The sequence below is a fragment of the Larus michahellis genome, chromosome 1, assembly GCF_964199755.1.
Source record: "Larus michahellis chromosome 1, bLarMic1.1, whole genome shotgun sequence".
Lineage (NCBI taxonomy): Eukaryota > Metazoa > Chordata > Aves > Charadriiformes > Laridae > Larus > Larus michahellis.
In genome coordinates, this window is record NC_133896.1 from 4,320,769 (window position 1) to 4,348,581 (window position 27,813).

At 41.5% G+C, this 27,813-nt stretch overlaps 1 long non-coding RNA gene across 3 annotated transcripts in view; it reads left to right on the top strand.

The window, feature by feature from the left end:
* LOC141738088 (uncharacterized) overlaps positions 1 to 27,813 on the top strand; it is a 139,744-nt gene that overhangs the window by 50,931 nt on the left and 61,000 nt on the right. For all 3 annotated transcript variants that reach the window (XR_012585297.1, XR_012585298.1, XR_012585299.1), the window contains one exon: positions 18,441 to 18,490. This is a non-coding gene — a long non-coding RNA (uncharacterized LOC141738088). The remainder of the gene's footprint in view (positions 1 to 18,440; positions 18,491 to 27,813) is intronic.

The window sequence follows — 27,813 nt, forward strand, 5'->3', positions numbered from 1 at the left end:
CTGGCTGGACCTGGGAAACCTCTATGTCCTGATGAACTTGGTTTTGTGTCTTTTCTTTCTTACTGTGCTTTTGTTGGAAGGAAGAGGGTTTGAGCTTCATGAACTTTCATGCACTTGGAGATATTCAAGTCAGTCAGACGACGTGACGTGGTTCCTACTGCAGAGTTTCTCCATATGGGGTTGTGGCTCTCATCCTGCTGCGATATTCGACACTATCAAAAATGGCACCAGATTAACATTTAATGACGGATTCTCCCCCACCCAGTGAAGTTGGAAGAACAGTTTGGTTCACCTCACTGTAAGCATCTTCATGTGGTCAGGTGGGTTGCTGTCCACCTCTGGGTTGATAGCTTTCCAGTGGCTGGAGACATCCAGAATAGACATCCAGAATGCTTATAGACCCATTGCAGACATTTGAAGTTGGGTGAATTGAGTCCCATGCTGGTGTTTCAGTCTTCTGCACTGGTGGGTGTTTTTACTTGTAGCAGAGAGTTGTTGTCAGTCATTGTAGTGCTTGAGAAAGAGCAATCTGGATCACTGTGGCATGGTGAAAAGCAAGGAGAAGGCTTGCAATGTCTCTTTGGATCAAATGAAGGTGTAGTTTTATGGGTGACCTAAATGAGAGTAGAATTTAAAATTAAACATGACAATAATGTAAAGGTGATATTGATTGTGAGGAACAGCTTGGTGTGACTTGAGTGTTTGGTAGTTTTGCCTATTTTTTTTTTCATCACTACCTTAAAAATAAATGAATAAGAGAAAAGTCTGCAACTTAGAGATGTAATCAGAGGCTGCTTGCATTTCTAGCAGTATATGTTCCATGTCGGTATTGACACTGCAGGGTCTCTGGGAACTCTGGAGAAAGTAGTAATAATGGTGATTGTTCTGCGTTTTGAGTTGTGTGGCTGAGGTGTGAGGTGGCAGTAGTGCCCACAGCTCTCAGATCCACCGATGACCATCCAGCGCTCTGTGTAAATGATGATTTTCGCAGTGTTTAACCATAGCCCTCTACAAAACAGATATTTTCTTTAAAGTTGTGGAAGGACAAGTGTTGCCATTCTTCCACTAGTGTAAGATATCCGTGGCAGGATGGGATCAGCAAGCTCAGTTGTTCTTCGGAAGTGCCTAGATCCACAGTGGTTGTAGAAAGAGCTTAAATGAATGAGGAAACCCCCGACATTTTCAACAGAAGAAACTGGGTGAGATGAATCTGTCCTTAAAGGTCAGATGTAATTTGTGTGTTGCCACTTTCTCATTGTTCCATATGGTCAGTGGCAATGCATCAGTTGAGCTGTTCTTGAGTTTTTAAGATGAGTTTGTGTCAGTCTGGAGTTATTCATACACTACCAAAAAAAAAAAAAAAAAAAAAAAAAAAACCAAAAAAAACCAAACCCAAAACCTAAACCCTTTTGAGTGTGTCTTTTAGCATATTAGTTGTTAGTGATTGTTCATCCAAGCGACTGATCTGACTCGCTGGAAATTTTGTGGTGCTTTACCCTCAACGTTATGAGAATGCCTGCTCAGGCTCAGGTTTGTGTGGGTGAATGGACAATACTGCGTAAGTGTGCAAATACAGACTCGAAAGCAGCCTTTGGGCTGAGGTTAATGATTTTTTTTTTCTGTTCCCTTTTGTTCTGTCTGTAGCTTCCTCAGTTCGGGGCTCTGCAAGAATGCAGACTGGTCTAAAAACTACGTAGATTGCATAATGTAGAGCTGGGCTGTATTTCAGCTGAATGGTGGCTGATCTTGGTTTCTAGCAGGTTTGAAATACTCTTCTGCCCACCAACCAATACCAAGGCTAGAGCTGAAAGCAGGTGTTCGCTTCAACGATGACGTTCGCTGGTCTCTTGTTAATATGTTAATTTGGGGAAAGAGAATATTTTCTGGAGGACCGAAGGATGCCGAGAGCACGCTGTTAATTTATTCCCATCAAATAAGCATAGATTGAATACAAATGCTCAGGAACGGTGTCGGGACAGAGATGATGAGGGGTGTTTTCAGTTAATGCCTGCCAAGAATTAAGAAAAATTAACACAGAATTTTTGTGGTTCGGGAGAATACCTACTTGAGGAGTTGTCTGTTCCACAGATGAGGGCTGTGCAGAGTACTTGGGTTAACTGTTTTGAAACGAAGGTTCATGTATGATTTGCCAGGGGGATGTTTCAGCTTTTTGGGGGTATAGTAGCTCTTACTTCAGCTGTTGAAAACTTCTCATGATGCTCAAGGAAATGACCCCTGTAGTCCTTGCTCAGGTGGAAATCTCACTGAAATAAATGGTAGGGATTTGTTGTTGTTACTGAGGCCTGAAGAAAAGAAGTTAACTCTGCACCGTTGTAAGTATGAGGTAGGACTGCTCAGTGATCAGTGAATGATCACGTTTGTGTTTACTCAGAGAGTTTGTTTCCTTCAAATTGTCTATTCTCATCTTCTGTAGGGTCCTAAGTCTTGGTTTTTCTTTTTCAGGAATGATGTTTCTAGTATTTTCTCTTTCAGACGCTTGACGCGGGATTTCAAATTCTGCTGAGGTGTTGGCAGTGATACAATATGTGTCTTGTTTACAGTAATTCCTTTTTAGATTTGTAATGCAAATGCCATCTCTGCAGATCTTGAGCTCTGGTTCCTCTGGAGTTGAGGGTTTCATCTCCCCTAACTTGTATCATGAAAGGAGGTATCCATCTAATCCAAACGGATTAAGATTGATCAGACCTGGATACGTGATTTTCAGAGAGCTGAAATGAGATGAGATTTATCCAGGGTCTCTTAATTGCTGGAATAATTTCAAACAGCAAGAAGTAAGATCTACTCTTTTTTTTTTTTATCATCATCGTTCTAAACAGAGAATTTAGGCTTCCTTCATAGTTGTCATTTCTTGGTGTAATGCCATAAAAAGCAGTCTAAAGATAATTGTGCAAAGGGAACTTTGTGCTCGATGTGGAGGGTTATTTGTGTTGGTAGAAGAGGATTCGCATCCTAAAGACTTGAGGTGTAACACGCTTGGAAAAAAGCTTGCTTTGGTATATAAGCAATTTTTTAGAATGATACTGCTTCTCTCCCTTGAAGCTCTTCCAACTTAAAAAAATACACACTGCCATATGCTACTGTAATACCAGCACACAAACTGTATTAAAATATAAATGAACAGAACTGCAGTTTGAGGTTTTAATTCTGCAGAGGGATCCATTTTGGAGCCCTTTTTAACTCTACAAAAGACCTAAGTTTAGTTGTACGACATGCCTGTGCCAAAGAATTTGGAGGCTTTGGGTCTGAAATCAGGATGAGAGAAAAGAAACTTCTGTCATTCCGGGGCCTGGGAAAGCATTTGGTGAGTAGACAGTGAAACTGCTGTTGCAGAAGATGCTTCACTGAAGTTTAAAGGCTGCGTATGTGCTGTCCTGCCCATTGCAGGTATCGTCTTGGACAGCTAGACAAGAAGTTGACCATGAGGCAGCAATGTGCCCTTGTGACCAAGAAGGCCAATGGTCTCGTGGGGCACATTAAAAAGAGTGCGACCAGCAGGTTGAGGGAGGTCATCCTCCCTCTCTGCCCTGGCGAGGCCACATCTGGAGCCCTGTGTCCAGTTTTGGGCTCCCCAGTTCAAGAAGAACCGGGAACTACTGGAAAGAGTCCAGTGGTGGGCTATGAAGATGGTAAGGGAATGGATATCTCTCTGAGGAAAGGCTGAGAGACTTCGTGCTGTTCAGGCTGGAGAAGGGGAGATCTTATCTTAGGCTGGCGAGGGGATCTTATCAATGCTCATCGCTATCTAAAGGGTGGGTGTCAAGAGGATGGGGCCAGGCTCTTCCCATGGTGCCCAGTGACAGGACAAAGGGGCAACAGGCACAAACTGGAACACAGGAAATTTCATCTGAACATGAAGAAAAACGTCTTCATTTGGGAGTGGCAGAGCACTGGAACAGGCTGCCCAGAGAGGTTGTGAAGTCTCTGTCTCTGGAGATGTTCAAAACCCGCCTGGATGTGTTTCTGTGCAACCTGCTCTAGGTGACTCTGCTCTGGCAGAGGGGTTGGACTAGATGATCTCCAGAGGTCCTTGCCCTACAGTTCTGTGATGTTGGACTCTATGGCTTCGGTCATTTACCCTTTTTGGTTCAGTCGTAAATCAGTGCTAGCCTGTTGGTGCTTAATGTGGAAACAAACTGTGCTTGTACTAGTAAACTAAGCAGAGTTTAGTGGGTTCGAAGTGTCCTGTGGTCATCCACTACTAATCGTTATCATGCTTGTTGACATCGCTTGGCCAACTAATGTTTTCCTGAGCAACATAGACTTTGAGGAGAGCAGGAGGCCGGGTCTGCTGCTGGTGGGGATGTGAGTAACACCCTGTGCTGCAGGCAAAGACAGCTCAGCCATGTGGATGCAGGTTACGCAGCGACGCTTGCTGACCAGTGTTTCACCTATAGCAAATAGAGTCATAAGGTGAACTTTTATAAGCAGGTGAAGAAGTTTGGATACTGAATTGGACATCCAGCTTATCTGGTATCTTCCAGAGTTGTAGCCAGAGGTTCATAGTCATCTTTACTTGTGTTGTTCACTTAAAATAACTTAAAGACATAAATATGTAAGTGTTACATTGGATTTTGACTTTTTAATGGGGGTGTGTGTTAATCTTTCAAAACCTACTTGTATATTTGAACAAAATTTGTGGACCATATAAACATGTTGTTGAATTGTGAACATTTTTCTTTAATTGAAAACATAAAAAAGGATGCCTCCTTTTTATGTTTTACGTAGACACTTGCTAAGGAAAAATGTTAAGGCTCCCAGCTACTTCTTTTGTGAAAGCCATTTTGGGCCAGGGTCGTAACAAACTCGAAGGAATAAATTGACGGAGCTGTATGTTGCTATCGTTCCTGGGGAAGTGCTCCTGCTGATTTTATTCTCTGTGCTGATCTGATAGGGGTTGATACAGTGATCTCAGAAGGAAACATCTTACTTGAATTCATCTGTTTCATTAAAGTCATAGATATTTATTTTAGTGATAACATCAGGTACTTACAGTCATGAAAAGGTTGGAAAACTGTGATGGAAGACAGTTTTCTTTCTTTTTTTTTTTTTCAGTAAGGAAGACCTGACAGGAATGCATGGAAACTGTGGACAATATTCCTGACCAAGTATTCAGGCACAATTAGGCCACTCATATTTCAGTAATTGATAATTAATGAGGCTTTATAAATAACATTTTGAGTTCTTTTTACGTGCTTTCTGGTTTTTTTTTTTTTGGAGGAGGGAGGAATGTCAGACAAATTTCAGGCATTTCTGTGCTACCTTGGAGACTAGAAAATGTTTCATTATTGGCATTTGAGATTTCTTACGTAACCTGGTAATTCTGGGAACAAGGATTTTAAGAAAAATGCTGAGCAGTTCGAGCCTTCTCATAAAACTACAAGATTCAGAAACACTGTGCTGAATACTTCTGTGATAATTTCCCCGGCAATACTAGTATTCCAGGCTCCTGGAATGCATTCATTTTGCTAGGATTGCATCCTTAAGGAGTTAAGCTCCAGTCCCATGGAGTGAATGACATACTGGCAATTATTACATAAACCCAACGTATTTGGTTCTGCAGAATATTAGAACAGAACGAAATGGAAGTGTAAGGAGAAGGTGAGTAGTTGACCCCCTGCCATCAGGAGCAGAACTGCTACGTATTTAGGATGCGGTTTGTATGTTGTTGTCGGCGCAGCCCCCAGCACAGGCCTGTGTGAAGGAGTTTGCCGTAATCTCTTAACGCCGTCAAGAGGATTTTTGTTTTCTCCAAGTTCAAGGTCTGTAGTTCTAATGGGACAAGCCAAGAAGGGACTTCCCCTGCTTTTATCTCATGTGAAACACAATGTGCCTTATCTTACCCGCTCTGTTTGTTCAAAACTCTTTATTATATTCAGTAGAGGGCTTTATTAATATTTTTCAGTATAAAATGAAAATGGGGACCAGTTACTGTTGCCTGCTTGGTGAGTTTCATAATTCTTAAGTTGATTAGAAATTGCCATATTCTGATACCTTCAGAGTACAGATAGTCTGACACGGGAATCCACAGATTCAGGATGACTCAGAATTAAAAATGAGTCAGTTATGTCTTATTCTGTTTAATTTAATTTTATTTTTTGAAGTACAGAATTGGAAGCAAGTAAAATGGGTAGCTTCTGGTGCCTTGTCCAGTACTGTGTAAATTCACTTGTTGCATGCGATAGGGAAGAGTGAGAGTTTCAGAGGGATAAGATTTTAATGTCTCTGTAGCAAGGGCAATAGAGTGTCAGAGTGAGTAAAACGGAGGATTGAGTTGCACAGCTGAGCGGAGTATCACAGAAGGCAGAATCTCTTTTTGTAGAACAGATTTTGAAGACTTAAGACCTAGCATGAAATAAAAAAGAATAAATATTTAAGATTGAATACCTACAAGACATGACTTCCTCTTTAGTTCCTGAAGAACAACTTGTGAGTTTTCAATAAGTGCTTTTAGACATAGTTTACAGTGCAGTTTCTAAAATAATATTTTTCAGTAGAGATCAAGGGTCAAATATAAACCAGTGCTTGCTTTTCATTTTGTTTTTTTTTTTTGTTTCTCAGCTTCAGAGTTCAGAATCTATAGCCTTTATTTGCTTTTTCAAGTAAAGAAACAGTCTTCCTTTCCCACAGTATTTCTTCTAGTGTTATTTATTTATCAGGACGCATTTGTGATGTTGATCAGTTCGTTCTTCTTGTTCCCCTTTCCTGTCTTGTTCCATGCGAGGTGTTACTGATGGGCTCTCTGCACGCTGGCACTTTGTCACGCAGGTAGAGTATCTGCTTCTAAAAAAGTCTCGCCTTTTACTGAATTACCAAAAATGTCCACTTCTATTCCTCCAAGTACTATTTCAGCTTTAGTCAAAAACTCAGGTTGCGGAGCGACAGAAGGGATGGCAATAAAAAGTGTTTGGATGATAGGAGGGCTGGAAAGAGGCAGCTGTGTCATGAAAGTAGCAAACATGTCTTTATTCACTTCTGTTAATTGCTTTTTTGGCTAAACTAATGTCCTCTTTTTACATAAATTCTCACCATATTCTAATAATACACAAACTAAGTTACCATCTATTTCTCCTCTAAATTAAAGGCCTTGTATTTTCTTTCACTTCTGTCTTTAGCTTCCATGTTACTTTTTGAAGTAATGAGGTGAAAGAAAAACAGTGATCAGGTATTTTCCATGCTTATATTTTTGCAGGTAAGTTTATCGAGGGGAAAACCATCTTTAAAATGCTTCTTTCAGAATAGCATGGTTCGTCTTTAGGCAGCATGCAGCAGTAAGCATTACATAGCAGTAACAATAAAATTAAATGTTAAAATTAACTTCAGTACCAGATTTAGGATTTCATAACTAGCTCTTAGTAAATTTTTAGATTCATGTCTTTATCAAGCCTGTAATCTAGTCTGACTTTTTATGTAAGATGATGAGAGTTTTTCCACAGAAGTGGGTCTTAGAGTGCCGTTAGAAAGCTCTCTAGTCCTAACACACCAAGTACTGGTAAATACTTAACAGTCCTATTGCTAAAAAGTGACAAGTTATCCAAATTTGAGCTTGTTTGGCTTCCAGCTGTAGTGTCTTGCTGTGCCTTTCTCTCCAAGGATTACAAGCTTGTTTGTTATTTGCCATATTTCACAAAGTGCCTATAAAAACAAGGTCACATACTCATCTTCTCCTTAATAAAGAAGACCTTTGACTTAGCGTCATGAAATCTATGTCCCAGCCAGACCGACATTTTCTGAGGTCTTCCTTTGAACGTTTGCCAGTACTGCGGGATCTTTGCAGCGTGGATATCAGAATTGGACATGAAGTTCTAACTTAGAATTTTGCTTGATTTGTTTCATAAACATTGCAAGGTGATGTCATCAGCCAAGCCCTTAAGATGGCTTTGCCCTGTGCTGACATTCCGTACCGGGGTGATTCAGTACAGTTGCTTCAGAGCCTGTCTCTGGGTTGAAAGTGTCCAAGTCACGGAGGAGTACCCTCTGTTCCTTCTTCAAACAGGGCTAACTTTGATTTGTTAGGATTAAAATCAGTTGCTGTCTTCAACCACCAGGTCACTCTGGAATGGTATTTCCTCTGTCAGTACTTTAGTTACCTACAGTCTAACTTTCAGTTATTTTTACTATTATCTAGATTGTTCATAGAATTAACAGTCCCATATCTGTTGTTCCATCATGTCACCCATGCTGTGATAGAAAAGTCTGCCATCCACTTGCTTTGCGTAAAAAAAAAAAAAAAAAAAAAAAAAAAAAAAAAAAAGGCAGTTACTAGCTCTGGAAAAGATGAGGGGACTTCTGGTATCCCAGGTGATTATTCTTACGGACGGAATGAGTCATTTTCATGTGGACTTTTAACATGTGGGTGAGTGAATCATCAGGTGTTGAACAGATTAATATTTTCAATGGGATGCGCGCAAGATAATGTTTTCTCACTGAGACAACTTGTACCTGTCTAAAGAAAATATTACAGAGGCTGAAATACAGTGACGTGGTGTGCCTTTGAACCTTGGGAGATGATCCATGAAACAGCCCAGTGCTGCATTTCATAGTTCTTGGTATGTGTGGGGGGTAGTGACCTTTAAAGTATTGCTAAGAGTAGAAGATTTGGGGGGGGGGGGGGGGAGGGGGGAAGTGTGTATATATATAGAAAGTTAACCAATAGTTGCATAAGAAATTGAGCATGAGTTTGACTATCTCGTGTACTCATGTTATAAAACAGTTGTAGGGGGGTTATGTCGGTCTCTTTTTCCATGTAATAGGACAAGAGGAAATGGCCTCAAGTTACACCGGAGGAGGTTTAGATTAGATACTAGGGAAAACTTCACCAAAAGGTTTGTCAAACGTTGGAAGAGGCTGCCCAGGGAAGTGGTGGAGTCACCATCCCTGGAGGTGTTTAGAAGACGGGTAAACGTGGTGCTGAGGGACATGGGTTAGTGGTGGACTTGGCAGCGTTAGGTTAACGCTTGGACTTGATAATCTTAAAGGTCTCTTCCAACCTGAATGATTCTGTGACTTCTGTAAATTTGCACGCCACAGGGTGATGATCCAACGTGTATCAAGAGCACATGAACCGATAAAACCTGACTTCATGTATCTGTCTTTGATGAAGGGCTGTGCCCGATGTCCATTTAGGTAGTAAAAGTAGACTAAGTTTTGTAGATTGTCTCAATGTTTTATTTGTTGTGTTTTTTGTTTGGTTTTTTTTTTTTTGGCCACAGCCAGGTTCCACCATCCAGAATTATGCTTAGTGTTGGGTTTGGCTGAGATCTGAAAATGACAGAGCAAAACCATCTTGCTGTTATGACTGATTTGGGATAGGAAACGAAGTACAAAATTTAGGGCACGGGAAGGTAGGGTTGAGTCAAAGCTCGTTGCAGGTTTACATGGAAAAAATGGTGATCCTTTCCTAGAACTTCAGTTAAGGTTTATTTTTTTTAATAGTACTGCGAGCTCAGGGAATTTTCTTTATAGGTTTCATTATAAAGCATTTCTCAGTAGGTGTCTTTTAAAGGGTTTTGAAGAGAGAAAAGTTACTATAAAGAGCCTCACGTGGACAGAACAGTTTTCTGAGCAGCACAACTTCTTACCTTACTCAGGGCTACAGGCTGGAAATACATATGTATTTTTGGTCACCAAAGTAAATTTGAAGGGAAATGAATTCATTCATTGCAAATGAAGGTGCAGATGCTTTTAGAATCTGACTGAATACCTGTAAGTAAAAGCATCTTTTTCATCCTTGCAGGCTTCCGAATATGGATTTCATAGAGTGGAAGGGTTGAATACCAGAAGTGCAATAATAATAAAAAAACCCAACACCACCCCCACTCTTCACACCCACCCCTTCCCAGCTGTCTAGCTCAGTAAGTTTCACACCATGGTTGCAAGGCCAGAATGATTACGAATTAGGGTTAGCACAAAATACAGCTATTTGAAAATTTTACAGCATTTTACTGTAATGTAGAGGCTAGAATTTCTCAAAAAACAAATCTGGAAAATGCACAAGGGCAGGGAGGTCGTGCTTTCAAAACGCAATTTGTTGTGCTAGAAAATGGGATTTCTTAACCTCGTCTTTCAAACCAACCAAATCGTGCATCGCCGCTTTGCACTCTGCCCTTTCCATTGTCACCTCACGCACTCCCTCCCACTATGATCTGCATCCCTTTCTGTCTGATATTCCATAGGTTGCAATTGAAACTGTTCCATACAATGAACATTTTTGACTACTGAGTAATTTTTGACCTTTATTCTGAGTGTCCTTGGGCAAGGCCCCAGGTGGTCACAATCAAACTCACAGGAGATGCAGAATGTGGTGAGCTTTTTTACATCTTAGGCTGTGCGGGGCTCTCTGAGGGAATATCTTTATTGTGGTGAAAGTAATACGCCTAGTTTTCACTCTGATTTTAGCTTCAACATAGATCACTCTAATTTAGTTACCCCAAGGCTATAACGTACTGCTCTTTAGGATTGTAGAGTAGCCACTAAGGGAAATCTGTTAAGAGTGGGTGTGTACACCTGAAGGAAAAGATGCGCATAAAAAAATAAAGATCATAGAATGTTGGAACAGACCTTAAGGATCTTCTAGTTCCAACCCCCCTGCCATGGGCAGGGACACTTCCCACCAGACCAGGCTGCTCAAAGCCCCATCCAGCCTGGCCTTGAACACCTCCAGGGATGGGGCAGCCACAGCTTCTCTGGGCAACCTGGGCCAGGGGCTCACCACCCTCACAGCAAAGAATTTCTTCCTGAGATCTCATCTAAATCTCACCTCTTTCAGTTGAAAACCATTACCCCTTGTCCTATGGCTCCACTCCCTGATCCAGAGTCCCTCCCCAGCGTTCCTGGAGCCCCTTTAAGTCCAGGAAGGGGCTCTGAGGTCTCCCTGGAGCCTTCTCCAGGCTGAACACTCCCAGCTCTCTCAGCCTGTCCTCACAGCAGAGGTGCTCCAGCCCTTGGACCATCTTTGTAGCTTCCTCTGGACCTGTTCTACCAGGTCCATGTCCTTATTGTGCTGTGATGATGAACCTCTTCCTTATGACGTGCTTCGTACGTACTGTTGTCTTTGATCTAACGTAACCAGGTGGTACAGGTGAGGGCTGCACGGAGTTCTCTAAATCCCAGTCACTTTGGCCTTGAAGTCTGTATTTGGTTTAGCTTTCCTTGGCCTCGGTAGTGGGCAGCAGGGTCCTAGAAATGAATTTTCATCCATATGCTCGGCGATTTCCAACTCTGGGCATGATCTCTGCTTTACGGATGGCAGAAGATAGGTGGCTTTCAAATATCTTTACAGTGAGGAAATATTTGATTGCAGATTTTACACTAAGTGGTGATAAAGAACACAGTCTGATTCCAGGTCCCTAGTGCATGACCCCATGCTCTGGCTGGTGTCACCTTTGCTTGTATTTGCAACTTCTTTTCATAGAGAATATTTAATAATACATATTTTTAAAGGCTGTTTTTCTCAATGTCAATATTGAGAGGTATTGTACCAAGGAACAAATTAATTGCTGTGAAGGAGTATTTATAGAAATAAGCTACATAGCAGTCGCAGCCTCCCTGCTTGCTGTCCTGTTTTAAAGGAGGTGTGAGAGCTGCGAACGCATCCTTCAGGATTTCAGTGAAGCTCTGATACGTCAGTTGTCTGTGCCAGAACACCTCAGTGTGTATTAAGATTTTAGTAACATTCCCTAGAGACGACTCATATTTCCCCAAGAAATGCCAAATTGGAAATCAAAACCACCGTGCAGGCAGAAGAAATCATGATGGTTGCCATCGTAGATCTAATTGTAGATGCCATCGTAGATCGTAATTTTCCCAGGGAAGGTGTAGTGAGGTGGCTTTAATGGCTTTGCTTCTTCCCACTCCTTTGGGCGCAACGTCTGCCTGCAGGATCGTGGGGCAGGAATATTGCTGTGTTCCGCACAGCGCTTCAACTCGGGGCTCTTTTATCCTGCTCGGGTTGTGCTCAGCGTGGCAGCTACTGCCCTTAAGAACACACTGCGTTCATGGTTTAAAATAAAAAAAAAAAAAGGCTAAAATTCATTTGGAGAGGAACAGCTAATGTGATTTCATATAATAAAACCAACCATGTGAGAATCCGCAGAGGTGATTTTCTAAATTTAAGATTTCCTTTGAATTTGTTTTTATCACAAATAGATTGGATTACTATAGGCTGTGTCAGCGTGAGTCACTTATAAGTGCCTGTTAATCCAATAAACCTGAGTGGTTTCTTATGGAAATACTATTTTCTGATTTCTATTTATATGATGGTCCTGGCCTTGTTGAATCCCCACTGACTTCACTGGAAATATCTCTTTGGAAAAAGCTGGTATAATTTCATGTGGTAATGGACATTACAGCGAATTGGTAAAATGAAAAATAGCCTCAAGTAATTAGTAAATGTTTTAGAAGTTATTTGTGTCAACTTTATTACGTATTTTGTAGCGTTACTGGCTGAAAATAAAAATAATTGCCAGAGGGTTTTGTTTTGTTGTTGGTTCGGTTTTGGTGGCTTTTTGTTGTTGTTGGGGTGTTTTTTTGTTAGTTTGTGGTAGTTTGTTTTTGTTTTTTTTTTTCTTTTTAGTTTGTATGGAGGGTAGAACAGCATTATTACGTTTTTACACTGTCCTGCAAGTTTTAGAGGTTTTTTTCTTCTGTTGTTGCCACTGCCCTACTTTGTGGTGGTGGTTGCATCACTCTGCCTTAATTTCCCACTCTCAGCTCTACCGAAAACTAAAAAGCCCAGATTAAAAAAAAAAAAAAGCTGTTTTAAAATCGTGATGACTTTTTCTGCTTCACTAGTGCAGCAGCGACTGGTATTCAGTGGCAGCAGAAGGCACAAAGACTTTGCTATGGTTTGGAATTTTTGCCTGAAATAAGAAGAAAAAAATCTGAAGAATAAATGTTTTTCCAGCCTGAGATACCATGTACTTCTGTACCAGAGCAGAGGGAGGCTTTAAACACTCTTCAAAGATGGCTGGTAAACCTGGTCCTGTTTCAAACTAGAAAGTGCAGAATATAAAGATTTATATTATACATCGGGAATGTCTAGTGCTGAGAGAGGAAAAAGCATTACATTTTCTGGAAATAGTTTTGACAAAATTCAGTGTTCATAACACATGCAACGCTGCCGCTGTAAGGCACCATGATTTTCATAATCTTAAATTTACACGCACGTACCGAGTTTCCAAATATCTTCCTCCTCTCTGTCTCCAGCGTTGGATTTCATTGTGCGTGGTGTGAGGCAGAGGATGCTCAAAACCCCTGAATTTTTGACGTGTTAAGGCAGACTTTTCGTAGATGTTGACTGCCTACTCGATGACACATACTTGTAACGATTATTGAGCCTGTGCAGTAAATGCTGCCTGGGGAGTTGGATCGTTAGTGGCGGAGATGAGAAATGATAATCCTCATTGTGTGCAAGGTTCTGCTGGTAAATGTTCCATGGCATTTTGCAGAGGCAGCTCAAGAGTGCGTGAGGTTGAGATTTTAGATCTGTTAGTGCTGGTAGCTTATTGGTAGCAACTCCAGATCCTAATTAATCAGGATTTCAGCTAATTTTACCCACTAAGCATATAATCTCTTGTGCAGATACTTGAAGAAGTAAGAGAATACCTGGAGACCTGAGAGTTAACAAAGCATCCAGAATAAAAGCACAAGAGAAAAGGAAAAACAAAGCTGTGCATCACGTTTGTGTGTTAAATAAGTCATTTGAAAAGTAGAAATAAGGGCACTCAGTTCAAAATTAATATAAAAGCATATCAGATAGGGTTTATATGAAATCTTAGGGTACAAAAAGATGGAATACAAGGTCTTTTCATTTCTTTTAATGCTAGTTATATGTTGGCAGTTCCACCAAGTCAAGGGAAAATGCAGGCCACCTCCTTACTGTAGAGTGACAATAAATAACATTCACATTGGATAAACCACTGAGCATAATTGTACTTAGTCCTGGGTCTTTTTAAGGAACCAAACCCCCTATGGATTCACTGGGGGAGTAATTTTGGTAATTAACAGGTCTCATTCAAAAATGGAATATGTGATGTTTTTCCTGTCTGAGAGCAGTACGAGCTCTGGCATTTCACTTGAAAACGATGTGCATGGGCAGGCTAACTGAGAGGATCAGAGGCAAAATTTACTCAAAACATCGATAGTTTAAAAAGTAAGAATTTAGAAGTGTTTATTTAAGTATGTTTATTGCAGTGGAATGAACCAATTTAGGTAAGGACAAATTGCTGCATCTGACAGAAATGGACTGTGTGGCAAAAAGATCAGTGTACAGGCAAATGTGGAGTGAAATGTCCTGGTCTGAAACAAACCTGCGGTGTCCTAGATCAGTCTGAATTCTAAAACTGTCTTTTATTTCATATAAAAGTTGAAATTAAATTTTCTTTTCTAGTAGAAGCACGGGGAGAACTGATCCAAGAAGAATTATTCTAAACTAAGAAGGGAAGAGCGTGTATGGTTCTGGGTACTGGCACATTGGAATTCATCTTGTTAAACTGGTTCTGGTTCTGTTAAACTGGTTTAACCCTGTTGTGGGGCTGGGAGAGCTTGCCGACCCACGCGGGTCACGGCTGTGCGGCTGTGGCTGGTCTGGGGGCCAGAGGACAGTCCCAAACCCCGGTTGTACGTGAGGTGGCTGCTGCTCTAAAGACAGGAGTTGCTGAGATTTCTGATCCTGAAAGGATTACTCCAGCTTGGTGTGTAGGGCTTTCTTTTGGGAATGAGAAACAAACAAATTTCTGCTCTTAAGACCGTTTTTTTTTGTTTGTTTGTTCGTGGCGAGCAGTATGGTACACATCACCAAGAACTGGGTTTGAAAATTCTGTTCCCTTCCAAATACATACACTAACCATAAAGCTAGAGTTCAGGACTTTTTTTTGTTCATTTGGTTGGGTTTTTTGTTTTGTGGTGGGGTTTTTTTTGGGGTGTGTGTGTATTTTATGACTTTTTTTACACTTCTGCGGAAGTATTCAGCTGCAAGACAGGCTCTCACCCTGAATACCTGAATACAGCAGGCTGGATTCACTCCGTAGGTTTGCTGGCTTATAGTCGTTCTTCAGCAGAAGCAGCAGAAATATTTGTCCTGTTTATTGTCCCAGGAATCGGTCTGTATGGAGCCCTTCCTGGAAGTGCAAAAAGGAATCCAGTCCCATTGAGCGGTCAGACACACGCGTGTTGAGTGGCGTGGCTGTCGGTCACACTGTCTTTCTGTCCTGCACGGGTGGGTAAGCCTTCCTCCGGGCAGGCAGGGATGGCGTTAACCTTTTCAGCTTCTAGTAGAAGACGCTCAAGCTGACTTCTGTGACAGCGTTCGGGGAAGCAGTAAACATTGATGGAATATTTGGAAATGTTAATTATACTGAGGGTAGAGCTGCATCCTTGATGTAATTTTTCTGGTGAGTTCAATGGAGGGAAGAAGCTCGTGGTCAGGGAGTAGCCCATGTGTCAAGAGAGGAAGCCACCCAGCAGATCTTTTTATATACAGGGCTCCATGTATGCGTTACGGGCTGCTCGCCACCTGCGAGTGAAGGCTGAGCCCTTCTGGCAGAGCGTGCTGTGCGTTTTTGTGTCTATGGACCCTAGTCCGAGATTTTCCACCCTGCTCCCTTGGAAAAATGTGCTGCTATCAAATCAGCAGTTACCTTTTACCAGCACTGTATATTCCTAAAGTGAAAGGTTCAGTTAGTAGGTCGTCTCAACAAAAACAACAAAATTATAATCCCTTCCAAAGGCTTCATGCAAACCTGATCAAGTGCTATGTACTCATATGGAACGATGTATTTTCTTCTGAGAGCAAGAGATCCAATTTCCGTGCCGCTTTATGTGAAAGATTTGTTACTGGCTGTTTATCAAACAGTGAGAGCACTGCAGAGGAGGGGAGAAAGGGGGGAAAAAAAAAAAAGAAAAAAAAAAAGTAGTAGCAGAAGATGTTTTAGTAGTTAAGTACTTCTCTTGTAGAAGAATTGTTTCCAGGACAACAAGGTTGATGATGGAGTTATAAAGCGAGTATGTGTTTCCTTTCCTCTTCCTTTATTTGTTATTAATCATTCAGGTGGGAAGACCTCTCTTTGTACTTGAGTTGTTTGCGGAGAGTTGTGTAACATCAGTTATTTTTAGTCTACGCTGGGTTGTCCGTGTGCCTCTTCAGCTATTTGTAAGAGAATCCGGAATGCAATAAATCATATTTGTGTTGTTTTTTGTTAATGTCACATGGTATCTAAACAAATTACCATCTCTGGACTACTAACAGCTATGTTTGGCTTGTTTTGTTTTAAAAGAAACAAAACAACAGGTTTGTGCTTTCAGTTTCAAGCTCCTCTTAACTGGTGGGATGTGAGTTTCTTTAACTGTTTGCACTGAATTTTTCCTCTGTTGGTATAATACATATTTTTTTTTTTTGTAGATACTAATGATAGACTGTCATGGAAATGAATTTGGAGTAATTAAAGGAAATAATTTTCCCCTAGAGTATATTCAGCTGTAGGACTCCATTGTGAGATCTATTTTGAACTGGAGTTTGGAATTTGGAATAAGAAGCCACTGAATTAAATGTAGTTGCCAATTTTAAAGGGGCATAGCTAGCATAAAATCACACCCATCTCCAAAATATGTTGATCTATTTAAAATCTGGAGGAGTATGATGAAATCTGCACTTGTGTGGTTTTCCTTTGTATATTTGATTGTACTCTGAGTTTAATTTTTTCTGGATTGTTGTTTTTCCTTCACAACAACATTTTGAGAAAAGAAATGTCTCTTTTTTTTTTTTTTTTTTGAAAAACCACAAATATTGGCTGTGCATTTTAGAAGCAAGCATAACAAAAATAGTGGCCAGGTTATTAGTGAAAAACACGCTTTGTAAAGCTCTATTCTTTTTTTTTTTTTTGGAAATTAAATAGCTTGAAGTTTAACGGTGTCCCTTTTAAAGGAGTTAAACAGTTTCATACCCCCTAATGATATCTGTATTTATTTCATATTGAGACTTTAGAACTTAAGTTGATGAAGAGTCAGGAAACATTTCTCACGCGTAGTTGTCTGCTGCATTAAGGAGATACTCCGTTCCCTACTGAATGCATTGGTGTTCTGCTCCTGCTAAGTGTTGGATACCACGCGCGAAGAGCAATGTGGGGTTGCTGTTGTGAGCCATCAGTAGTTTTATTCTTTGGATGTGATTTTTCTATCCAATTTTACAGTATATTATGAAGAACATGCTTCCTTTATTGTCATGATGACATGGTGTGAAAACTAAGACACTCGGGTGACTCTGATAACTGACTGAACCTCCTCTGCATCCCGTGTTTCTCTGGCTTGTTGGAAAGGGAGGTTAAGCAGGCTGACAGATCCCTGCTGGCATTTACTTGTTGCTTTGGTATTCCCTCCTGGCTGCAAACCGTAGCCAGAGTCAGGATTCTTTCTTACTGGTGTCCTCTTCTTTCCATCTCTTCTTTCTTTTTCTTTTTTTTTTCTTTCTCTTTTCCTTATTCTTGTTTTCAGCAGCAGCAGAACAGTGCTAACCTTGAGTGATGAGATGTCTCTGTACTTCATTTTCCAGTACGTCCCCTGTTATTTAGTTATTCCATTATCTGGAGCATACCAGTTCTTTATGGAGGATTGAGTAGTTCTTCCAGGTCACTACTTGGCATAGTAAGGGAGTGAGGAATTTTTTGCTGCTTCTGCTAAAGGTTTACTAATTATGTGGCTAAACAAAGAATGTAGCATTAGAGCATTCTTTTTAAGGACAATACTCTTATAACTTTACTTAGTAGATTTTTTGGTTTGGTTTTTTTTTTTGGTTGCTTGCTTCTTTTGTTTTAATCTTCCAAAATGCTGTAAAAATATTAATGAATTCCCAGAAAGGTATGGTTCTGCTTTCTCTGGTTTTACAGGCTTGAATCCAAAGCACAGAGCAGGACATAGTGGCCAACCCGTTCATATTGAGCAGCCACTGAAGTGTCTCAGGGTGCCTGAAGAACAGGGCTGGCAGATAATGACCCGAGAGCAAGAGAAAGCCATCGGCTTTCTGAAGTAGCTGCTGGAGGCCAACAAGCAACAGTCGTAGAGTTTAACAAGACTCTACATAGCTATCTTAGAGCAATTAAATCCTTCTCTACATTTCTTCAATTTCTCTATGGCTAAGAGGAATTTCTTTGGTAAACCTTGCAATAGGATTTGGAATTTATTTCTGGTTCTTCAATGTTACGCTCAAATGATGAGGCAGTCTCCACACTTCATCTTGACAGAGCAGTTTCACGAAACAAATATTCTGGCAGTCAAATCAGAGAAATAGAAATGAATGATAGAAATATTTTCCAGTGCTGACTAAAAGCAAACAGTAAGCTTCAAGCGTTAATTAACAATATAATGAGAAACTTCAGTCCAAGAAAATACTTCTTTTTAACAGAATTTTTCTTTTCTCTGTCGTATTGCAGAAGAAGAAATGGTGACCGAGTTGTACAAGCAAACCAGGGCAATCGAAAAAGTAAGTCAAAGAATGCTCATTTCTCTCTTCTGTAAGACTGGAGGACAATTGCTCTGTAAGACATCCGTTTAACTGAGAAGGCAATTAGGTTTTGTTCATTTCTTTGACTGTGAGTGTAGCATATGCAGTTTGTGGAGCTGTTCTGAGTTACCTGATTTCAAGCCACGTGGTTCAAAGTGAGTTGCATGAGGTAGATCATTTCTCTCCCTTTCTCATCACCGTGTCAAGGCATAAAGTAGTTCAGGGTTGTGTCTTGTAACTGCATTACTGTTGTACCAGCGATGGTCCAAGGATGTGGAGAGGAGAAGTTTGTAGGCAAAGGCTTTATCTCTTCTTAGGCTGTTTCTGATAAAATTTGAAGAATCAGATCGACCTACAGGAATGCAAAAAGGGATGGAAAGGAGTTTTTGGGCTTCAACGCTTGTTAGTGGTCTCCATAATATCAGTTGGTGTCAGAAAATCTTTAACCTTACTTTAAGGCTGCTGTATTTTTGTCTTGAGTATTTTCAAATATATTGAAACGATTTCTTTGCGAACACTGTATGGGTTTTGGGTTTAGTGCAGGAGGTTTTTTCCATTTTGGTCAAGAAAGCAGGATGTTCTGCAGTGGTATTTCAGATAGCAAACTTCACAGCTTATCATTCTGATTCACTTATAGTAGACAATGGCAAATTTTAAAGATAGGTGCTTTTAACTGTCTTGAATGGTACTGTGTGTTAACAAGATCTATATTGCAATTGTAATAACAAAACCTAAGATTATTCTGAATTTGGTTTCACACCGGCTAAGAAGTGGGCTCATTAAAAGATTGCATGAGGTTTTGTATGTATTGTTGACTCAACTTTAAAATATCTGTAAGTCTGCAAAATGTGTCTCAGCTTACTTACTGAGGGATGAGTATGGTTTTAACGCATAGGTTTTGAAATTATTGATGGCTCCAGGTTATCAAACAGCTTTTGTGTGGCGCTTTATTTGTAATTTTTCTAATACTTATGAGAATGTCATTTTAATCTATACCTGCATCTCTTTTTTGTCTGAAAAGTTTAAGTAATTCTACAGACTTGCTTTTTATAGACACTTTCTATTAAAGAAAAAAAAAAAAGAAAAAAGTGGTAGAACATGTGTCAGGCATATGCAATTCCTTCAGCATCATGTTTTCCACACTGATTTAATAGCTATTGAGTCTCCTCAAATACTCTTGTTTCCAAGACCTGTTTTATGGTAATAAATCTTCTTGGCTGTAAAATTCTTGAAATGATTCAGTAGGACGATTGTTTCCTTAGCACATTCCCCAAGAGATCATAGTTAGAAATGGAAAAGCCCTTAACCAGGTCAACTTTTCCCCTGCGATACACGTATTCAGTGCTGGAAGTGATAATCGATGAAATCGCCAACCTTTGTTCTGGTGAACTGCTATTGTCCAGTGCTTCCTGCACTTCCGATTCCTCTCTTGGTAATTTACAGTAAGGTTTCTATTAAAACATCATGCTAAAGTACATTGAGAAGTGGCTAGCCAGGTAAAGAGTAAAAGCTGTGGCGTGGTGTGATGCAACTCTCCATTTTAAAAAAAAAAAAAAAAGTCTGTCTCAAAACTTTTGTCAAAACCATAAATGAAATGCCCAAAGACTTCCTTAATTTCCCTGTCCATTTGCACATGAGGTTAGGGGATGGTGTAATGTGCACAGTAGGCTTTTTGGCATAAATGATGGTACAATGAGAAAAGATTTACCTAGGATAGTTGTTAACGCCTTCCTTTTACACGCTGAGCGCCATTCGGAGTTGTTGGGTTTTCATAATGTATGTGAACTGTAGCAATGGTGAGCTACTGCAGCGTGTGGTCTGTTGTGTTGACAGCTTTACTCCTTTGGGCTTGTCACCACATGGGGGGAGAAATCCAAAATAAATGGTACAGTCCTTGAGGGACACGGTAATTTAATAAATTGCCAGGCACGCAAGGATGATTACCTTGTGACACCTGGTCTCTGGAGAGTGCCCCACGCGTTCTGTAACCCGTGTGGCGTTCTGACAAGTGGAAAAAGCTCTTAAAATTGGACGTTACTTATTGTGAGCAGTAAGAAAGGAATTCTGCCAAGAGTCTGTAAGGAGTTCTGTGTGTTAGTTTTCCAAGGTAGTTTCTCTGGATCATCAGATGTGCAAAGAAAAAGGAGATGTATATTTGCCAAAACTCGCTGCACAGCTGGAGCTCCAGGTAAAAACACCAGGTTATACTGGGAGATAGGGAATTCCTTGATCTTAAAATTTGTAACTCTCCGAAATACTACTGTGTCTTTTTTTTTTTTTCTTTGATGTTTTCCTAATTGGGTGTCAGATACTGGCATCGTCCTTTAGGTTGCTCTACACTGAGGGAAGCCGTACGTTCTGGGATCAGTTCCTCCATGGGCGTTTCCTTAAAATACTCAGGCTTTGGGATCTGGGATCTAAGATCCTTGATCCTCTTTAAATACCTCAGGATAGGAAATATTTATAGCAAGATTTGTGTATTAAATTTGCTTTTGCCTTTGTTTTGGAAAATAGAACCTCATATTCTTACTGGCCTCACCCTGCCAGACAGATGTTTCCATTTAAACTGGGCCTTTTACTCAGGTGCTCTTACTGCAGGGCATAAACCCGAGGGTTTTCAAGGCTGTACTTCAGAGTGATCCAAAATAGTGTTTGTTGTGTTCACAGGTACTGGTAGTCATGATAAAGAATAATGTCTACACTTAAAAGGTGGCCTCAAAGGTTATTTCTGCCTTGTAGGATCTCATCAAAAGTGTGTTGTGTCACGTCAGCGTACTCATTCCAGATAATGCCTGACAGAAGAAACGGTAATATTGGGGACCATTTTGTGTGTGTGTGTGAATGCACACAGATGTTTTTAGGGGTGGTAAAATCTTTGGTGCCGGATCCTGTTTGAATTGTTGATCGGTTGTGTGAAGATGGAGGGTAGGTCTGATAAATGGACCGGATGACGAGAAGCTTTTTATTTGTTGTCAGTTGAAGTTCTGCTGACTCGTGTACCTTCCACAAAGTGGCTTCATCAGTGGTGCTTGCCTGGCAAGTGAGGGTGCTTTATCTACTTCAGATTTCAGACACAATGATCTATATTAATATTTTGACTCTTCAGAAATACAAGCCTGATCTCTGACCTCGTGAGAAAGCCCACTCCTTGCGCCTGTGTGAGCAAATGGCTTTCATGGAGCGCGTTGCCACTCAGTCTGATCGCTTAGGGAGGCGAATGATGAGGAAGCTTTGCAGAGAAGTACAGCCAGCAAGGGCAAAGCCGTTTTCTTCTGAGAAGGTCCACTAGCATGTACGGCATAAAAGGAGACAAACCACAAAGAGGTCAGTGTTATTGGATGGGTGCGAAGTAGCCATTACCACAGGCACTGAGGATTCAAAAAGAAACTCTCCGTTTGACAGTGCTGTCTTCTAGATGACTTAGAAACATAAAAACACAACTTATTTTTAAAAGAGCGCTTTTAATTTTCGTCAGATATGAAAGTACCTGTAAGTTTAATGCGTGCTTTGCACACAGAGGAGCGTGCTAAGACTAGTTACCGCATTGCCATTTTATGAGCTGTATGTCTGCTATGATGGCTTCGTATACAGAATTCTGGCACCACCATTAACGCTGAGAAATTCTGATGCGCGCTTTGTAGGAGCGCTCCTCCTGTGCCACGTGAATAGGAGCCCTGTGCTGTAAGGATCGGCGTTGCTCGCTTGAGCTAAAGGATGGGTTGTCAGTTTTGGATTTGCTGTGTGCAGCCATATTCTAGGGTTCAGGAAACCCCAGGGAGCCAGGACTCTTAGGTCTTCCCCTTTTCCCAGAGTAATGCAGCTGCTAAATCAGGTTTTCAGCAATTGTAAAAAAAGAGGTGATGTATTAATCTGGAATACACGCACCTGCATCCACAAGAGCTGGTTCATACATTCCCAAGTTAGGGTAAATACCATGTGTTCCTGCCTTCCTCATCTGTGGTTAGTTAACCTGTTAATCAGAATCTGTCTGATACTACAAAACTGCAGTTTTCTAAAGGCTTCTAATGTTTGAAACTGGAAGACACATCGCAGCAAAACCTTCTCCTCATTCTTTTTTTTTCTTCCTTTAATTTCTTGCTCAAAAAGCAAGATGAAAGCACTAGCTTTCAGATCGTTGTAGATCTCTAAGAGCCAGAGCTTAGCTAGAAGTTCACCTTTCGCCGATTCACAAGCTGAAAATGTAAATCCAGAGATCAGTTAGGTATCCAGGTTGTGGTGGTGCTTACTCCGATGTCTTCCTCAATTCTCTCAGGCAAATACATCTGCACACAGACGCGCAGGGAGTAACAGAGGAAAGCAGGGTCTGTACCCGTATGAGCTGCAGCCGTGTTTGCCTCTTGGTGCTGGAGAGGGAGCATCAGGCGGGGGATGGGGTACTGGTCTTTTTTAAACCTCTTTCTGTGAAAATGTTGGGTGAAAAACCATCATCTTGATTATACAAATATCTGTGCACTGGTAGTACTTTTTCTTAACACGAAACTCTGAGACTCACAAATCATTATTAGACTTTATTTAGATTTTATTTTCCCCTAACCGAGGCTGGTTTCTGTAGCTGAGGGGTGGGAGCCTATATCCTAAAGGCTGTATATGACTCACTCGCTGTTTCATACAGCCTATTATCACGTTATTTTTTCACATTATTTATGCAGATTAATATGGAACAGTATTGATATGTTTATTAACACATGGACACGGCTTGCTAAATATGTTCAAAAGCCTTAACCCTTAGCTAAAAAAAAACAATTCTGTGGCGTTGCTGTGAACTGTTACATTGCAACTCATTTTTGCTTGCAAAGACACCAAGGGTTTGCGAGTAGCCTTAGTCATTGAGTCCCACCGGCGTGTAAGCCAGCACGGGATGGACAGAGATCATAGAATCATAGAATCTTCGTGGTTGGAAAGGACTTTTGAGATCATCGAGTCCAACCATACACACACCAAAAAACCAACCAACCAACACACAAACAACCTACAATCTCTGCCACTAGAGCATGCCCTGAAGAGCCACATCTAGACGTTTCTTAAACATCTCTAGGGATGGTGACTCAACCACCTCCCTGGGCAGGCTGTTCCAGTGCCTGACCGCTCTTTCAGTAAAGTAATTCTTCCTAATATCTAATCTAAACCTCCCCTGCCACAACTTCAGACCATTTGCTCTGGTCCTGTCATTATTCACCTGGGAGAAGAGGCCAACACCCACCTCTCTACACCCTCCTTTCAGGTAGTTGTAGAGGGCCATGAGGTCTCCCCTCAGCCTCCTCTTCTCCAAGCTAAACATGCCCAGCTCCCTCAGCCTCTCCTCATGTGACCTGGTCTCCAGAGCCCTCACCAGCCTGGTAGCTCTCCTCTGGACACGCTCCAGCACCTCAACGTCCATCTTGTACAGAGGGGCCCAGAACTGAACACAGATAAATCACTGCTCCTAATGTGTTTTTTCTGAGGGATGGAGGCAGGACAACCTGTTCACTTCCAGTTCAGAAATCACTGATTTCATCCTTCTTGAGCGTGCAGTTTTATATATCATATTTATATCACACCATTCCTTTTGCTTTTGGTTTTGAGTCTTGCATGAAGATAGTGGGGGAAAAATGCAACTTCATATGGAAAGAAAAAACAAGAATTTTCTTCTTTAAAACATCAAATTGTTACAAATACATGAAGTGATGAACATGTGTGAAATGCACTCCTTTCTACTTTTTTAGCACATCATCTGTGAGACTGAAGTCTGTCTCATCTTCTGTAGAAGAAAGGCTTTTTTCCCCTTCATGCTGGCTGCTGTGTTGTCATGAGACAGGCCCTTTCTTTGATAAACATTCTCCTTAGCTCACTGGCCTGGAGGACTAGATGACAAAACAGCTCTGTCAGCCTTCCAGGAGGAGAGCTCTTGCCCTTTTCAGTAGGGTGCTTGCTCCATGAGTGGTCAATGTGGATCATAGAATCATAGAATGTGTTGGGTTGGAAGGAACCTTTAAAGGCCAACTAGTCCAGCCCCCCTGCAGTGAGCAGGGACATCTTCAACTAGATCAGGTTGCTCAGAGCCTCATCAAGCCTGGCCTTGAATGTCTCCAGGGATGGGCCCTCCAGCACCTCTCTGGGCAACCTGTTCCAGTGTCTCACCACCCTCATTGGAAAGAACTTCTTCCTAATGTCTGATCTAAACCTACCCTGCTCTAGTTTAAAACCATTGCCCCTCGTCCTATTGCTACATGCCCTTGCTAACAGCCTGGAAGACCGCTATAAGGTTCTTCTGGAACCTTCTCTTCTCCAGGCTGAACAACCCCAACTCAGACTGAATGTCCCGGATGTCCTCTGGGTTTCTGCTGCTGATAATTCCACTGTCTACAGTGTCTTGCAGTCCTTCTGGATGGGGCAAGCTTCGTGTCCAGAGGAGGACGTTGAAGCTGGTGAGGGGTCTGGAGCACAGGTCTCGGGAGGAGTGGCTGAGGGAGCTGGGGGCGTTCAGCCTGGAGAAGGGGAGGCTGAGGGGAGACCTTATCGCAATCAGTGCACTATCAACATCACTCTCATCCCAAATCTAAACTGCAGCTGATGGTAAGCAAGTCAGCTCTATCCCAACTGAAACCATGACAACTGTGCATCATATTAATGCAGGCAATCGAACATCTTAAATATGTACATTTAGTAGCATCTTAGCACTTTAAATTTCCCTACGGTTCCCAAGCAGTGTTTCCTCTCCTCAGAAGATAAGAATGAGTGCTTGTTCAAACCTGTATTCAGTATGTCCCTACAAAAAATAATTTGCCTTTAGATTAAAATTTAGGACTTTTTTTCTTCTTTTCTTGGTTCTGAAATCATCTCTCTTATATTGCATGTGTATAGAGGAGGAGATAAGGGGTGAGACGATGCAACATCAGAAAAAATCTGTGGAGATGGAGGTCAGAATTAACACTTCAAAACCTTGTTGTAGTGCAACATAAGATTATTTTTTAAAAAAATAGGAGGGTTAATAGGACACAGACATGGACCCTGGAGACCTGTATTCTGTTTGTACTTCTGAGCTGTTGTGTAAGCTTGGACAGGTTGATTTGCATTTTCCTGCTTCATTTCTCCTGACAGAGAGATGTTCGTTTTACTTGTTATTGGTAAAGCGTGTTAAAATCTAGAATGAGTATTATTATGGACTTCTATGGGCTTATTTAAATCCTTTTCCTCCCCACTCACGTATTCCCAAAGACAAGAATAAATAGCATGTTATTTTTTCCAAATGGTATTGATTGATACTCTTCAGCTGCTTAAGGTGGGATTTAACTGATCCTTTCTGTTGTCCAAACATTTACTGAACAGCTTCAAATCGAGACTGCTGTTGGGTACGTCGCATCTCTCATTCCGTTAGGGGCACGGTCTGCCAAGAATAACTTCCTTGGTCATTTTACTTAGGCTGGAGTTTCAAAACCTCCTGGCGTAACAGACTTTGTAGGTGGGCTTACAGTAATATTGGCTGATCTTATGCATTGATCAAGTAGAGCTTGAAGCATCGTGTGGTGAGGAGGACTAGGGCAGTGATTGTCCTCCTGTATTAGGCACTGGTGAGGCCCCACCGCAAGTGCTGTGTCCAGTTTTGGGTCCCTCACTACAGGAAAGACATTGTCCAGAGAAGGGCAATGGAGCTGGTGAGGGGTCTGGAGAGTAAGTCTTACGAGTAGCGGCTGAGGGAGTCGGGGGTGTTCAGCCTGGAGAAAAGAAGGCTGAGGGGAGACCTTATTGCTCTCTGCGACTACGTGAAAGGAGGGTGTAGCGAGGGTGGGGTCAGTCTCTTCTCTCAAGTAACAATAGGACAAGAGGAAATGGCCTGAAGTTGCACCAGGGGAGGTTTAGATTGGATATTAGGAAAAATGTGTTCACCAAAAGAGTTACCAAACATTGGAACAGGCTGCCCAGGGAAGTGGTGGAGTCTCTCCCTGGAGGTATTTGAAAGACGGGTACATGCAGTGCTTAGACATAGAGTTTAGTGATGGTTTTTGTCAGAGTTGGGTTGATGGTTGGACTCAATGATCTGAAAGGTCCCTTCCAACCTAGACAATTCTATGATTGTACAATCTTGGATGGGTGACTTACCTATAGCCTGATGATGGTGGAAACACAGCTTGTATCACCAGAAAGCACCCTGGCAGGCTGTTAATGTACTCTTTGCCATCATCCAGTCCTGTGTCCCAGCGGTTCAGCAGCATTCCTCAACACCTAATCACCTTCTGGCCTTCAGAGGTGAAGGGCTGATGCACCCGTACCACACTGCAATTACCAGGCAGTAATGGACAGTTTGCCCAGGTGCCGTGTGGCACAGCAAGGATCAATCTCTGCAGAGAGAAGCTCTTGTCCTGAGGTGCTGCTGCTTCGGGAATGCAAGAAGTGAAGTCAAGCAGACATTAAACTACGTGGATGCAGTGGTTAACCAGGAAAACGCGTCATCTTGCACAGCCGAGTGTTGCAGAAATAGTTTATTTGAGTGGCGTTTCACTGAGAAAAAACAACTATTTAGTGAAATGTCCTTGCTTAGGAGCAGCCCGAGACACGGATGTGCAGCTCTGCATTCTTCGTTAAGGTTACCAATGTCCTGGCAAGAATCCCATGTGCGGAGCTGAGGAAGTAGGCAGTATGAAAGCAGAACTCTTTGGGCTTTTTGTTCTGCGTAGATCCGTCAGCCTTGCTGCAACTGCGCTGTGACAGAGCATCTGTATTCCATGCCTAGAAACACAGAGAGAGTGTACTCTTGAAGGATGGCTACTGAGCATCGCTGTGTTTTGGTTCAGGGGTGTTAAAAGCCCTCCAGTATGTATACAAGTTAGCTGTAATTTATTTTGATTAAATACAGAAGCTGCATACATACTGCAGAAGGGATAAAACAGGGATTGCCCACCTCTAATTTGTCGTCGCACTGTTTGGGGTTCTTTCCTATTGTCTTCCCTCTCGGAGATTTGTGCAGAGATGGCTCATCCTCTCCCTCCTGTGCTATTAGAAATGGCATCTGTCTTTTGAAATACAAAAAATTTTCTTAAACTGTGTTGTTGAGAAGCGTTTCTTCTCCTATGATCGCGTAGGCATCCTTGTCCTTCCTGAGACACATACCTATGCAGGATTTATTTTAATTAGAGAGCTACAGGAAGCAGAATCCCTATCCCTTCTCGTATCTGATTTTTATTTTTTGAATTAGGGAGCTTGGAGTACCCACCCTAGGGCTGGCAGGCGGCCTGGCAGGAAGCTGGACAGACTGGCCTGCCGGCCAATCTTGTTGCCTTTTATAGAGCATTTTGATGAAGTCAGCA